Consider the following 16,425-nt stretch of genomic DNA (forward strand, 5'->3'; position numbering starts at 1 on the left):
ACAAAATCCTTTAACATACATGCATTTTATGTGTTAATTCAATTATTTTTTTTTTGTCTTGTATCATAAATATCAGGACAAGACGTGGAGAAATCACATATACTTAGATGAATTTATCACTAAGCACTTTTAGCTAGCAGTTATATGAACATCGTATAAATAATTCAATAAAAAGTGAATATGTATCGTTAACACAGAATGCAAAACATTGATTTTATTTTCAAAATGTTTCTCGTGAATCAATACTTTTAAAATACCTTGACAGTTAAAAAAATCGTATTATTCAGCACAACACTCTTGATAGATTTATTTATTCCTCCTTACTTTGATCTAGAATATATGTTTAATTCCAATGTTATTTTTGAACAACTAATCGTAGTCCTCCCACTTCCGTAAACACGGGATTCCCTCAACATATACCGTACTTTTGTGTTATGCATATACATCATTCTTTTCCAAATAAATTGATATTCTCTAGATGAAATACATGTTTTCTTATGCTTATTTTGACAAAGTCATTTGACTAAAAAAGAATCTGGAGTAGGTTTTGGTCATATGAATTAAAATGCAAACAGCATTAAAGTAAAATTATACATAGAGTTTATTTAGAAATACAAAAAAGTATTTGCGGAATAAACACGAAAAGTCATAATATCTTATAAATGACTTAAGACTTTTTAACATTATGCATGATCAATTATTTTTCTTTAAAAATAGATTTTATTGGTTTCAAACTATTTCAACGCTTTGTACATTTTAATTTTCAAGTGTCACGAAGGATGATCGGAGACAATCAATTTGCTACTAATCAAAACAGTGGTATTTATTTACCACTGATACATGATTAGAATTATCTTTGTAATAAATACCAAAAACAGGAATAGGTATATATTAGCAGGTGGGTTCTACATGTGTTTGGTGAATGTGTTTTTATTTCACAATAAAACTGAAACTATGTAATAAATGCATCAAAATGTATCTATACCCCATACTTTGTCTAGTGGCATATGTATTCAAATATTATCTTACAATAGATTAAATATCAAACATAGATTAAAGATAATGAAAGAGATATTCAAACCCATTAGTCGAAAACAATGTCGTGGCAAAACCCGAAAAACGACCACAAAACAAAAAAGATTAAACAAAACACAACTTCGGTATTACGTTTGAAAATATCTTAATAACATTTCAATGTAAATCTAAATCCTCGTTATTTTATCAACCTATCGACTAATGTGATTGTTTATGTCTTTCAGACGTTTTCATGTGCATCTATTCACAATGAAAGGGACCACGAAAGTTTTAAATCAAATGGATCGCAAAAATTATAAATCTCTGACAATTTTTTTATGTGACTTTATTATTATTTTTCTCAAATATATTTGATATTCCTTGTCCCATTTAATTACTTGAACTTTCCTTCACATTCTTGTATTTTACATGCATTTTCTGTTTAATAAGTAAGTACACGGAAGCCCACAATCATACATTTGCATCATCAAACAAAAATTATTTTTTTAAGTATCTTATCTTGTCAATATATATATTTTTTGAAAACCAACTCTTTGAGTTAGCGAATATTACAAGCCCTTGGGTAAACTAATGACATTATCTAAATTAAGGACACACAGTTCCAATTCTAAAATAGCCAGTTATATTTATTGTTCGTTGTAAAAAGTAAAATCACAAAAATACTGAACTCCGAGGAAATTCAATCGGAAAGTCCCTAATCACATGGCAAAATCAAATGACAAAACACATCAAACGAATGGACAACAACTGTCATATTCCTGACTTGGTACAGGCATTTTCAAATGTAGAACATGGTGGATTGAACCTGGTTTTATAGCGCTAAACCTCTCACTTGTACGACAGTCTTATCAAATTCCGTTATATTTACAACGATGCGTGAACAAAACAGACATTATAAATAAAATAGTCAAAATATGGGTACAGCAGTCATCACTGTGTTACAATATCAAAACAAACAATTATTTACAAAAAAGAACAAAAGCATCTATCAAATTAAAAACCACATTCATTGCTTCGCGTGTCTGACGTCAGAAAATGTAAACGTCACATAAGAAGAAATTTTGTCATTCAATGTTTATTCAAAACAATTTTATAATTTCACATGTGGAATGTTGGTATACAGGGTTAAAAAATCAAAAGTTATGGTTGAATTAATTTCAGAAATAGACCGAAATTTAAAATTGTCCAGAAGTTCTTTAGAATATTTAAGAATCCACATATGGTTAATACCACTACGAGAGTAAAATAAATTTGTCGTTTGTCGTTCAAAGTATTTTCAAATTTATAATAGAACAATAACATAATGACATATAATAGAACAATAACATAATAACGGGATCTTTTAAAGTACAGAGTCACGTTATAAGAACCACAGAAACACAAAAAGTCGCATATACAAAACACACCAGCAAAAATGAAAGATAATACAAACACATCGACGGGATGTATAAATACCTAGCCACGTCAAATGGATATCACAGAAAACAAACCAAACAGTAAAAGTAATATTAATAATAGAACAAAGACAAATGAAAGAACAATATTACACGTTGTTAAGATGATAAACAACGTCAGTATGCAGAATCTATACTTCAAGACCATCATGTATTATTTGTGAAGTTGATACGGAATATTTATCAACAAGGTCTTGGTACCTTCCGATGAACCTTTTTAGAAAAAGGACGAGACGTTCTTTGACATACCCCTGGTTCATCAACTTTCTACTCAGACACTGGTGACGTTTTACAAAGTCTGAGTAGGAGCTGCAAGCTCTTGAATATCGAATAAGTTGGGAAATGTATATCCCATATGCAGGTGAAGTTGGTATATTGCTACTAAGGTGGGGGAAATTTATAATTTTAAAATTAAAATCGTCTCGTTTGTAAACCTTAGTTACAATTCAAAACAAATTCTTGGTTCATGGGCAAAGTATTTCTAATGACATTCGATATGAACAGGAGTAATGTTATTTTGATTTATTTAATATTTGTATATCATATTTGGAAGCACCTGTTGTTTTTTGTTATGTATCTTTTATTAATACATGCGATTAAAGGTCATTGATAGATTTGATACTTCATTTCTGTTTTTTTGCAATTTGAAATTACAAAAGCTTGTCTCGTTTTAGCTCATATAATTATCCTGCACAGGCTATTCTAATCATATCGCCATCGTTGTCCGTTAATTCTTTTATAAAACAAACAGTCTACTCTAAAACTACCAAGTCAATTACAACCAATCTTTGCTATACTCAGCCTTAGAGTATCTGAATTAGATATTTCGTCCGATTAACCCGCCTAGCAACCAACATTAGTGTCATGTCTATCAGTAGAATACAGGAGTTATCTGCAAGTATATTTTAAAATCGATAAAGATAGAGACAATCTGATAGCAGCAAAAAATGAACGAATGTCAAAAATTACCTTCCACGAAATCTATCAAATGACTCCCCTGAAACACGATTGTTCACCTTCCTTGTTATTTCATAATAAACTTAGAATAGATAGTGAAAAGTTGAATTACAAAAAATTCATAAAGAAAAAAACTGTCAATATGCCTGATGTGGTCAGTCGACACTTTAAACAGCGATATTTACCTTTTTTTTTATTTTCGGGTTGTTTTCTTGAAAACTAGAGATATATATATTTATATATAGCTGTACAAAACCTAATTACAGTTATTATGGTCATTACAACAGGTCTACAAATAAATCAACATGCTCGAAATCGATTATTTCTTTTTTTTAAGAAATAGTCATTTGATGATGATTTTTTTCACATGTTTTTAAGTATTGGCTGAAACTAACGATATAAAGAAACAGCAAACATGATCAGCAAAATAAATATATCTTACGGATCAAATTATCGAAATTTTCCATAATGGAGATTAAATCATCTAAACATAATGTTTAGTCATATCTTTAAGGCTTTACCAAAAAACTAATACTTTGAACAGAACAAATGATCAGCTACATATGTTATGCAAATAAATCAATTGGTTAAAATCGTTATTGTCCCATTTGCAATCATTCCACATCTCCTTATTTTATATTCAAATCAGTTTCAATCATTTTCCAAAACTCTGAAAGATAATAGATAGAATAATGTTTACAGGAGTAACATTTTTTTTTTCATGTTTTGCGTATGCAACTTGAACACTATAGGCACATTGCAGCTCCTTTTCGGTGTTGATTTAAATGAAAATACCTTTGCGTAAACATCATTTTATCTATTCGCCTTCAAAGTTTTGGAAAATGTTTGATACTGATTTCAATATAAAATAAGGAAATGTGTTATGATTGCAAATGGGACAATTTTCCAACACCCTTCAAATGGCGTGGATCTAAGCAATTATAGGTCACTGTACGGCCTTCAACAATGAGCAAAATCCATACCGTTCAGTCAACTATAAATGATAAAATGTTAAACAATTCCAGCGAAAATAACAACGGCTTGATTTATGACAAACAATAAACAAAAAACAATTATTACAGACAGCAACTAACGACAATCACTGAATCACAGGCAAATAAAGAATGAGGCTTGGTTGGACATGTTTAGTGCCCTCAGCCCTATTAAATTTTGGTTTTGATTAATAATTTCTCTATGATTTATTTATAAAAACATCTACAAATTTGCAAACAAATTGTTTTTCCCTCTATCCCACTCCAATATAGTTGTGAGAAGTTTATATAACACAGTCTACTTAACATGTACTTTACATTTCAATTCATTTTGATGTAAAAATTGTGAACAGAGCACTCCTGGAAACGACGTTGGAAAAAAGTATCAAATACTAAGTGAATGGTTTTTGGAATCTTGGTTCTAGGATGTTTGTTATAAAACAAAATCTGTTGGGTAAAAAGAAAAGAAGTTATAGTCATTTGTTTAAAACAATATACAAGAAAAAAAAGCATTTTGGAAGGCCTCAGACAATGATTTCGTTTAACGATGAACAGTAGTTTTCAGAATTCTTATGTTCTTATTAAGAACAAAACAGGTTCTTTCTGTTGCACACCGATACCCCTTCCCTTCTTATACCATTTTATATTATAAGACTGCTTGTATATCGCCTTCGGAAATCTACACATAATAGTTCATTGTTGTCTGTCTAATATAGGGGAAAACAAAATGCGCCGTTAGATATACTTAATACGCCCTGTCGCATGCCAATGAAGAATTATAGGATCCTTACATAAATATCTTAATTTTTTAAAATAAATTTACATTTTATTCATGCATTTACATACTGAATAATTAAATTTATATGTATTTGTGTCTAAACTGTTGGTACTTTTATGAGTAAACTTTATTTCAATTGAAAAATTGAGAATAAAATCTGATAGCATAATCACAAAAACAAGATAATATTTAAAGAAATATAATGTGAATGTAAAAATACCAATCCAATTGTGATGTCGGCTATATACCATTATGATACAAAATAATGTTTTGGAAAGACTATTCTAAATACACTAAACGGTATATTATTCAGTAAACGACATGGTGTACGTTAAACGATATCATAAACGCCGAATCAATCCCTGTTTTAATACACCCGCTTACAAAAGATTTGGAGCGTTGATGCTAACGTTTATTGTGTCGTGTATGGTACATCGTTTTGTTAATGACAGATAGCTATCGTCTATGCATGGTTCGTACAACATTTGTACAGCGATTTGTCAGTGTTCGATCATTTCAGCGTCCATACATGATTCCGTCATCGCTCTTATCGTTTGCATTACGTCATGGATTACATTGGTAGGCATGCCGAAAGTTCCACTAAACCTATTATTGAATTACAAACCTCTATTCCGGCCGGAATCAAAAATACATTATGTAACTCCTTCTGACATATTTCTATTTTTTCGATCCATAAAAAATTAAGAATTGTTTATAACTTAACTTTTGTCCTTGGTTTAGATTATGCCGAACTCACCTGCGACATATCGAAGCACGGATGTAATACAATTACATTTAATAGCCTTTTCATTGGTGTATACTATAGCTGCATGTTTTTGGGTGCAATAAAATCCATGATGCATCTTTGATACAAGTAGCTAAACTAGAACGCTTATGAAGCTGAACATTCAATTCGGTAGGGAAGGTGATTTGAGCTATGTAACAAGAACGAGCCTTAATGAGACATACATATCTTGACTTCAGAGAAAAAGCGATACTCACTATATTATTTCCCTCATACAGCACTTCTTATATTCGAATGCACACATATAAGTTGATCTGTATGGACATCAATATACTGCTCATGTTTGGAAAGAAAAAAAATGTGGAATTTTGAAGGTCAAAAACAAATTAAATCCAAATGTCATGGCAAATAATGATGAGGGGACTGTGTATGTGACTGATGACTTCATCAACACTGTAGTGGTAGTGCCAATGACGGTAAATTTTGTAAGAAAGTTTTACGGAATCATTTGAAATTATTAGACTGGTTGGAATTTATTTCAACAAAACATGAAAATATTCTTTTCGTTAAAAAAAGATTCAAAGGCAAGGATTTTGTTTTGATGTCCTAATAAATCAGACTGAACATAAACTTTCTTACCTTCATACATCTTGTCCTCCTTGAGAAATGTCAACAAATGAGTTATCTGACCGCAAAAAAAATTATGGATTGTTTGCTAAAAAATAAATCATAAATCAGACTGAACATAAACTTCATTTACTTACATAGGCGTATTTATCTTTTTCTTCTTTGTCTATTTTCTAACCTTTTGTCGAAAACTAAGAGCAGCCAATCCATTACTTTAAGCAGCTTCAAGGCATGTCTACAAATGAGTTATCTGACCGCAAAAGCATTGATGGATTGGTTGCTAAAAAAGTCAAAAGATTCTGTATTATATAAATGTGTTTGTTGTAGCGGCAGCTACATCATAATCCCGATTGTTTGCAAGTTAAAGACAAGATATACAAAAAAGAAGGTAGGATCGAATTTAGGCATTTTTGCGCCTGTCCCAAGTCAGGAGCCTCTAGCCTTTGTTAGTCTTGTATTATTTTTAATTTTAGTTTCTTGTGTACAATTTGGAGTTTAGTATGGCGTTCATTATCACTGAACTAGTATATATATTTGTTTAGGGGCCAGCTGAAGGACGCCTCCGGGTGCGGGAATTTCTCGCTGCATTGAAGACCTGTTGGTGACCTTCTGCTGTTGTCTGTTCTATGGTCGGGTTGTTGTCTATTTGACACATTCCCCATTTCCATTCTCAATTTTATTGTATTCTTACAAAACTTTTAATTTCATGTAAACAAAGAAATTTTTGTGTAATAAGTTTTATAAATTGATACTTATTTTAGTTTCTTTTTATCTCAATTCAATTTATTTAGTGCATAATGGTCAAACTTTATATTGATTTTGTTTTTTTCTTTCTTTTAAATAAAACATCAATGATTTCTAGCTAGTTGGTATTTTTTGTAAATAAGAGTGACAAAACCATATATTGTATACAGGTGTGTAGTATTGCATATTTTTGATAATGAAAAAGTGTTTTTGTCGAGCGATTATACATTTTTTTAAATATGGATTACTATATATAAATAGGCAATTTAAGTTAAAGGAGTACAATGATATGTAAACTAATTTATAAAACAGTCTAAAATATCACATCAATCGGATATGAAATACTTAATTTTAAGTTTTGCTGTTTTACTTGGATTAAACATAGCTTTTTATTATTTGGTGCACAAAATTAAGTTGATTAGGTTACATTCTCTAGTAAATTTAGATTCTTTATTGGTATTGATACTGTGTAAAAGAGAGAAGAATAATACCATAGGGACATTCAAACTCATAAGTTGAAAATAAACTGACAATAAGCTATATATTGGTTACATTTATCAACGAAATGTAGTTTTTTATAGTCATACATAGTTAACGCGAATGGAAATTTAAAGTGAAAAATTGTTAATAAAAAAACAAAATTCCAAGGTAAATTAAAGAGGTGGGAAGTCCAAAAAGCCTGACACAATCAAACGCTAGACTTTATCAACCACCGGAGCTAACTATCGTATTTATGAATTCGTATAGGAGTTTGATAGGTTAAACCTAATTTTATAGCCGGCTAAATCTCCCATTTTTATGACAGTTGTTTAAAGTAATATTGACAAAATTGGGACAACAACCTAAATAGACATAATTGTTTAACAAGACAATAATTGAGTTCCAGCAGTAAAAATGTGGTAAACATACATCACAAACATACAAACAACTTACAACAAACATACAAATAAATCTGACAAAGACGCCAACAAATTGTTTTTGTATTTTATTATAAGTAAAGTAAAACATAATGAAATATACTTTCCCTATAAAGTATAAATTAAGTAAACTATAAATACCTGGGTATACAAAACAAGTACGACACAACAAGAACCTTATGCGTCGAATTGCATAATCTAGGAGTGGACATACATATATGCGCATGTGATTTTCAGTTGCTTAGTTTGTTTCATTCTTTGTCTATACCCAACTGTATTTAGTTAAGGGGTTAATAAACATCAAATGCAATATTTTATATTGTAAACGAGATGGTTATCTCAGCTTCATTGGATATGGATTTTTGAGTGTAGACATTAACACATTTAGCAAAATATGTGAAAGGTTTTTGAAAAAGGTAAAATAACAAACAACAAAAAAACGACCTCAAGGAAAATTCAAAACAGGAAGTTCCTCATCCATTTGGAAAACGTAAAATCTCTAACACATCAAACGAATGAAAAAACAACTGTCATATTCTGTACTAGGTATAGGCATTTTCGTATGCATGAAATGGTGGATAAAATCTGGTTTTATTGCTAGTTAAACCATTGCTGTGACTTCAGCCTATTCATTGCCGTGGATTCTTTTTCTAAAATCAGCGCTTTCTTGGTCTGTTGCTAAAATGGACACACCAAATTATTTTATATTGTTTCCTTTGTGTGCCTTATTTCATTAAGTTTGAATTAAATCATTTCTGTTCACTAATGGAATTGATAACTTACTTTTTTTAATTTGCATAGGTCTTCACTAAGAGTCGAACCCTCCTTGAGATCTGTTATGTGTGGCTGACATTAACACATTGACGAAACCTTTCGCCTACCAATGGGTTAAATTTAAATGTCTATTGTATATATTCATGATATAAATATGAATGAACATATGATATATATCGGTAAAAAGACAACGACATATTAGTTTCAGTTAGAGACACAATGAATAAGCGTTGATTCCGGGTTCATGATTTCTTTTTCAAGAATCAACGCTTATCAATTGTATCTATAAAACAGAAACCTCTCACTTGTATGGCAGTCGCATAGAATTCATTTATAGACATGAACCAGTACCATTATTGTCAACAAGGTAATTCAATTCCTTATAGTGCTATTTTGTTTATTATGACAACGGCATTGTTCAAACGGAATATTGGGTAGGTTTCTGTTTACTTCTCAAGTTTTTAAGAAAGGACCCTATTGCTTTTACTTCTTTATATTTCCAATTTTTATGCGTGAGCTTTATTTTTAGACATGATTTGAGGTCAAATATAAAATTCAGAAGCTATGGTATAATTGCAAATAAGACAACTCTCCACCAGAAACCAAATGACATTGAAATTAACAAGTTTTGATTACATGGTTTTTATTTTTTAATTTTAATGTTTGATATTCCTAAAGGTTGCACTTTCTTAATGCAGATGTTTCACAAACCACGCATCTTTTGGATAGATATATATTATTCATAGATATTTGGTTTCGTTAACGCACTGGTTCCCAGATATGATCTCTGTTTCATCTCATAGAGATAGAACTTGGGAATGTTACCAGAATAAAAACACATGGATAGCGACGAAATTAATTCTGAGGAAGGCCCAACGTAAAGGGAGGGGTAGTACAGAATTTTAGCATAAGTTTATACTCTTAGAAGTTGGGGACATAAACATGTTGAAAATATGCCGCACAGCCCTATGTTTTGACCTGTGAATAAAATAGTAGTGCATATCAACATTCTAGGATATAACTTTTTACGAAATTTCAGAGTAAAAGTGGCACAGTTTTAGCCGTAAAGGAAGTTCCTATGGGAAATTGCATTGTCTTTATTTGCAGAAGGGAAACCTATTGGCTCACGACATTTTTTCTAGAACCACCTTTGTTCATCTTCGTAACAATAATCGAATCTCAGACTGGCCTAAGAATTTTTAAACCTGAGTTATTTTTAGAAATTACTTTGATTAATAAATTGAAATTCAGTTATAGAAACGTTTAACATGTATTATTTGAACTATGTATGCACACTGAAATACTGGGTTTGTGACGATCAGTGCCTTTAGTTATATGAGTGTGCTGACAGCGCCTCTAATCTTGTCGTTATAATACAAACATGGCATACCGATTTCATTGTGTCTACAGCGTGTTGGTATAATAACTTCATATTGCACACTTTATAACTAATGTATAAGAAGCCAAACGCATGAAATATTTGGAAACAAAAACTATATAAAGAAATTTGCAAATTAAGTTTTAACATTGACTTTAGTAATTTCAAATTTGTGAATTTAAAAAACAAAAATTTAATCATATTGTTTTTTATCATCGGAGACTATCACAGCTGCACAAATTAAGTTGAAGTAGTAAACCGTGCAAAGGCTTCTAGAATTCTATATTTTATTAATGCTCCATCTACCAATATTATAAACTGCCGAAGATAACATCTGAGACATATTTTGGCATATAAATTAGAAACAAAAACAGTGAAAATACAGAAATACTTTATATTTTTAAGGACTTTATCAACTGATCATGAAGCAAGGACATATAATATTTGTTGTTTGTCTATTAATGGTCTTATGTGGAACAAGTGAGTTACAATTATTTCAAATTGAATTATCATTTTCGTCATCATTTTTGTTAAAATCTACTGCGAAAGCACATATATCATAGATAATTACATTGAATATGAATACAAAATTCGAAAAGAGATAAAATAGTCATCGCATAGTGTTATATCTAATGTGTGATTTGAACCGAAATACAAAAAAGAACCAGATTAAGAATTCTTTATTTGATGATTAATCTTGAATTTATAACACAAAGTCATAGACAGAAAAGATATGGCACAGTTAGTTGTTTATAGTTCCGTTATATTGACACAATAGACTGAGCAACCCAAAAAGACATACGAGGTTAATTTGACAATAGTTCGGATCCAGCAGTCAAAACTGTGTAAAATTGAGAATGGAATTGGGGAATGTGTCAAAGAGGCAACAACCCGACCATAGAACAGACAACAGCAGAAGGTCACCAACAGGTCTTCAATGCAGCGAGAAATTCCCGCACCCGGAGGCGTCCTTCAGCTGGCCCCTAAACAAATATATATACTAGTTCAGTGATAATGAACGCCATACTAAACTCCAAATTGTACACAAGAAACTAAAATTAAAAATAATACAAGACTAACAAAGGCTAGAGGCTCCTGACTTGGGACAGGCGCAAAAATGCGGCGGGGTTAAACATGTTTATGAGATCTCAACCCTCCCCCTATACCTCTAGCCAATGTAGAAAAGTAAACGCATAACAATACGCACATTAAAATTCAGTTCAAGAGAAGTCCGAGTCTGATGTCAGAAGATGTAAAAAAAGAAAATAAACAAAATGACAATAAAACATTAATAACAACAGATTACTAGCAGTTAACTGACATGCCAGCTCCAGACTTCAATTAAACTGATTGAAAGATTATGTCTTCATCATATGAATATCAGGCACAATCCTTCCCGTTAGGGGTTTAGTATCATACCATCATAACATAAATGAGAAGAACATAACCCGTGTCATGCCAACAACTGGTTTTTTCTAAACATACATCTCAGACATTCAACGCAACTGATTTAAGGATTCATACAAACTATGTTGCGTATTTGGTAAATTGATGACAACATATTAGTACACAAAAGAGATGGTACTTCACCTTCTAACATTTTCGTTATCTGTGAGGGACTCTCCCAATAACGTCAATGTCATCATAGTTCACTGCTCATTGTGTGCGTTACAGGTTCTGGGTGCGGTTGTGAAGATCATGGAGGTAAATGTGGACGTAGTTATTGTCCGATTGGATTCTATAAAGATTACAGATCGCATCCAGATTGTCATTATACAGAGTTCTGTTGTCTTCCCAGTACGTACATGTATATAAAGCTAGTATTATCTAGTCGTAAACGTGATAATTCTAGTACATACTTCAAAATGATTTAGAAGTCGTAACATAGTTAATTAGAAACAAGTTAAGGTAGATCATAAGTATATATTTTTTTAGACAGAATTTTCTTATAATTTGCCAAAATGAAGATTTTTACTATGCCCTTTTCAAAAATATAATAAAAAGTATGGGTCACCGTGCTATTTTTCAAGCTATTAGTCGTTGAAAATTGCCTAAATTTTGTTAGATTGTTCATGAAAAAACACATTTGTTTGCATAAAAAAATTTCTATGAGATAGAATTTTGAAATAAATTGTGAGAAGATAGGTTTTATAATATGTTTTAAGAAAATAAAAAGAAAAAATAGTGTTACCAAACTTGTTTTCTTTCTACAAGTAGAAATTAAAAATTGTCCTATTAGTCCAGTATGAATTTTTTACTAAAAGAGTTATCTCCCCTTAAATGGCTCATTTAAAAAAATGATTCTAAAACAACAAAAAAATGATATTTGTTTAAATATTTTGAATAATACAATAAATCACCAAGTTTTCTTTATATAAATAAATAGTCTAACCATTAAATTGCAAATCTGTCTCCAAATTTGCAGATTTGGGCAAATAACTAGACCGATTTTGTACTGCGATTGTACAATCCAAGATGGCGGTATACCATGAATCTACCTTAAAATTGAAAAAAAAATAGGTACCGTAAAAGCAATATCAGTTTTTAGTACTGATTTTTACTAGAGTGTAAGTATTTCCTATCATCTATATCTATTGATGAAACGGATTATCTTGCTGTGGAGTAGTACATTAGTACTTATAAAAAAGAAGATGTGGTATGATTGCCAATGAGACAACTCTCCACAAGAGACCAAATGACACAGAAATTAACAACTATAGGTCACCGTACGACCTTCAACAATGAGCAAAGCCCATACCGCATAGTCAGCTATAAAAGGCCCCGAAATGACAAATTTAAAACAATTCAAACGAGAAAACTAACGGCATAATTTATGTACAAAAAAAATGAACGAAAAACAATTATGTAACACATCAACAAACGACAACCACTGAATTATAGGCTTCTGATTTGGGACAGGCACATACATTCAGAATGTGGCGGGGTTAAACATGTTAGCGGAATCCCAACCCTCTTCCTAACCTGGGACAGTGATGTAACAGTACAACGTAAGAACGACTACTATAGAACTATAAAAATCAGTTGAAAAAGGCTTAACTCATCAGATGGATACAAATAGAAATACATCTAACAAAAACACAGAGTGGACGTGGCCGGGTACTTGTATATCCCAACAACAAAAAGACACTAAGTACAGATCTGAAAGTACTCGAGTTACTGATAGCTAGTTCAAAGCCACATACAACTAATAAAAATATCATGCATCTAAGACTAAATTATCATTCAGTACACATCCAACATCCAATGGATTTAGAGTAAAGACGTCATAAACAGTCAGAGAAAAACATGACCTTGTGCAATGCCAAGATACAGGTATCGACAGATTGTAGATCCATGAATATGTATATGCATATAACAATAATATTTAGTTTGCTTTTAATTTACTGATAACAAAATCAATATCAATACCAATAAAAACAATTATCAATCATCTAATTACAGTGTTGAATTGGTAACCTTTTAGAATAAGTTTATTTAAAGGATCGATAAGTTTAACAGGATTGTTTTTAAATTTCCGGGCACGGTAAACAACATCTCCGTAAAAATGCGGATGTGCTATCAAACCAAACCAAACCAAACTTCAAAACCAAATATTTATATCTATGGAAGAATTTAGTAAAGGTTTTAAGTAATTTGTGGTAACGAAATATCTGCCTTAATAATTTACTAGTAATACATAGACTACGTTACGTTCGTTAAAATCAAAAACGTCAAAACAGACACGGGCATAGCGAACGAGTTGTGAAATATAAACTCCGTAAGATGGTGTCAAAGGAATATCACCATCCAAAAAGGGAAAATTAGCAATAGGGAACGAAAAATCGTCCCTTTTGTCGTAAATTTTAGTGTGGAGTTTCCCGTGTAAAACCTTAATATCTAAATATAGGAAAGGACAGTTATTACTGTTCAAATTTGATTAATTTAAAGTAAGTTCCTTTGGGTAAATTTCGGCAGTATATTTAGAAAATTCTTGATTATTTAACGAAAAAATATCATCAAGATAACGGTAAGTGTTGTTGCATTTATCAATTAAATGCAATTTAGACGGGTCTTTACTGAGTTTGGTCATAAACTGTGATTCATAACAGTACAAAAACAAGTCTGCTATTATATTTTTTGACATGAATAATTCGCTTTCCTGTTAGCTAATTTCTGTTCAGTCAGTGAAATGATTTTATGGACATGTCATTTTGGTACATTTCTTCAAAATATTATATTCATGTTCATTTCTTTTTTTACACAATATATCTTTGGACTATTTTGTTTCCTAGGCATTGGTTTCTTTTTCTTAACCCTTAAACGTTTATTTGCAAAATCAAGTATCGCATCTTTCACCTCTATTGGTCCATTTGACGTTACTTTAAGAAACAAGCTTGTAGAATAGCTAGGTTTGACTATCGTAACAAGGGCAACACAGTAGAGAAAACAATGATTCATACAGACAACCCACAAAATATTCAACTGTAAACGTCTTACAAATTGTTAGCAATGTGCATGATACTTATTGGAAGTTAAATTCAACAGCAAGGAAAAAGCATAGGAAACCATTTAACATGTCTTAAACATATTTATTAGAAGGTTTTAAGACGTTAAAGAACTTATTTAGGAAGATTTTACCAGAATCATGTCTTTATGATCAATTCATCACCTTTCGATGTTCATTATTACTTCCCCTCATATTTTTTGTATTTTGTATGAATTTGATACTCTATTTATTCAATGGCATGCCTTTTATAAGATGTTTGCTTGTTTTTCTGTGTAGCCAAGTTAATTTTCACTTATTAAGATTATCATCATGCATCGAATTGATCGTTAACAATATAATAATAGTGATAAAGCACAATATGCTATATTAAAAAAAATGTGAATGTACTTTGTTTCTTTTTCAGGAAACTCGATGTGTTAGTTATTGAAGTACAAGAAACTAATGTCCACTTCAAGATATGACATTACAATAGATAATGTACATTTCGAAATGTTTGTTTTATCATTCAACGCATTAGTGCGTTGTTATCATGTTATTTTCACTTTGAACAATTTAGTCCTTACGACATATGCGTATTGAATAACTATGTTTGATATGATGGCGACAAACAAATATGGAACAAATATTCAAACAATGAAGTTAATGAACGTAAACATAGTAAAAATCCTTTATTACCATTGCATCCCAATATACCTGAGGTGTTTTTTCCTTATTCAAAAATCAACACCAAATAAGTCAATCTAGTATGCAGATTTGACTTTTAACTGCAAAAACTAGTGTTAAGGCGAAGTGAACGGAATTAACTACTCCACAGATTTTTTAATTTGAATTTCACATATGGATTCTGCTTGTAAAAATACATCAGAAAATAAAATAAAAAAATGGGGTAACCGTTTTCGTTTTTCAGATACAAGCTGTTGAAATTAATAATATGATACCCGAGAAATACAAAGGATATATAGGGAAAATCATAAAAAACGGCAGATATTTTTACTTTATCAAGATTTTCTAATTCGTTGGTCCACAGATTTTTTTTTTAAATCGAAATGCGATTAAAAAATGAACGACGAATCCATAGGTGCAAAGAAAGTCATTAGCAACCGTGCTAGTTTTACAAATACTAAAGCGTATTCGATTGATAAGGAAATAATCTGACTAATTTTTAAGGATATTTCTGCTGCCAAAACAAAATGCAAATTGATAAATAAACATACTGCAAGTGAAAGAAAGTCACTGTATATAAACTTTAACCTCATCTTTTCTAGGTTAGAAAGCATTCGAAATCTTTTTTGAAATGTTTGTATTGTTCTAATATCAAGTTTGAATTGTCCAGATTAGAACAGCGTTGACAGAATGATTCTATACATATTTAAAAATTCGGTTATAATATTGAGATCGCGTATACATGTCTTTTTTTTTAAAGGGGCACTAGCTACGAGATATATAAAAGATATAAAATATGATTTTTTTTTTTTTTTGTTCAATCATTAATGAAAGTGAAATAGTGAAACAATATA

General features: G+C 30.9%; 1 long non-coding RNA gene across 1 annotated transcript; it reads left to right on the forward strand.

Annotated features, from left to right (window-relative positions):
• The first annotated feature begins 6,919 nt into the window (after nt 1-6,919).
• On the forward strand, nt 6,920-15,398 carry LOC127705343 (uncharacterized). Its single transcript, XR_007983841.1, has 4 exons — nt 6,920-6,976; nt 10,807-10,881; nt 12,076-12,198; nt 15,312-15,398. It is a non-coding gene; the product is annotated as an uncharacterized LOC127705343 (long non-coding RNA).
• Nucleotides 15,399-16,425: the final 1,027 nt, after the last annotated feature.

The sequence above is a fragment of the Mytilus californianus genome, unplaced genomic scaffold (assembly GCF_021869535.1).
Source record: "Mytilus californianus isolate M0D057914Y unplaced genomic scaffold, xbMytCali1.0.p SCAF_6, whole genome shotgun sequence".
In the NCBI taxonomy this organism is placed as follows: domain Eukaryota; kingdom Metazoa; phylum Mollusca; class Bivalvia; order Mytilida; family Mytilidae; genus Mytilus; species Mytilus californianus.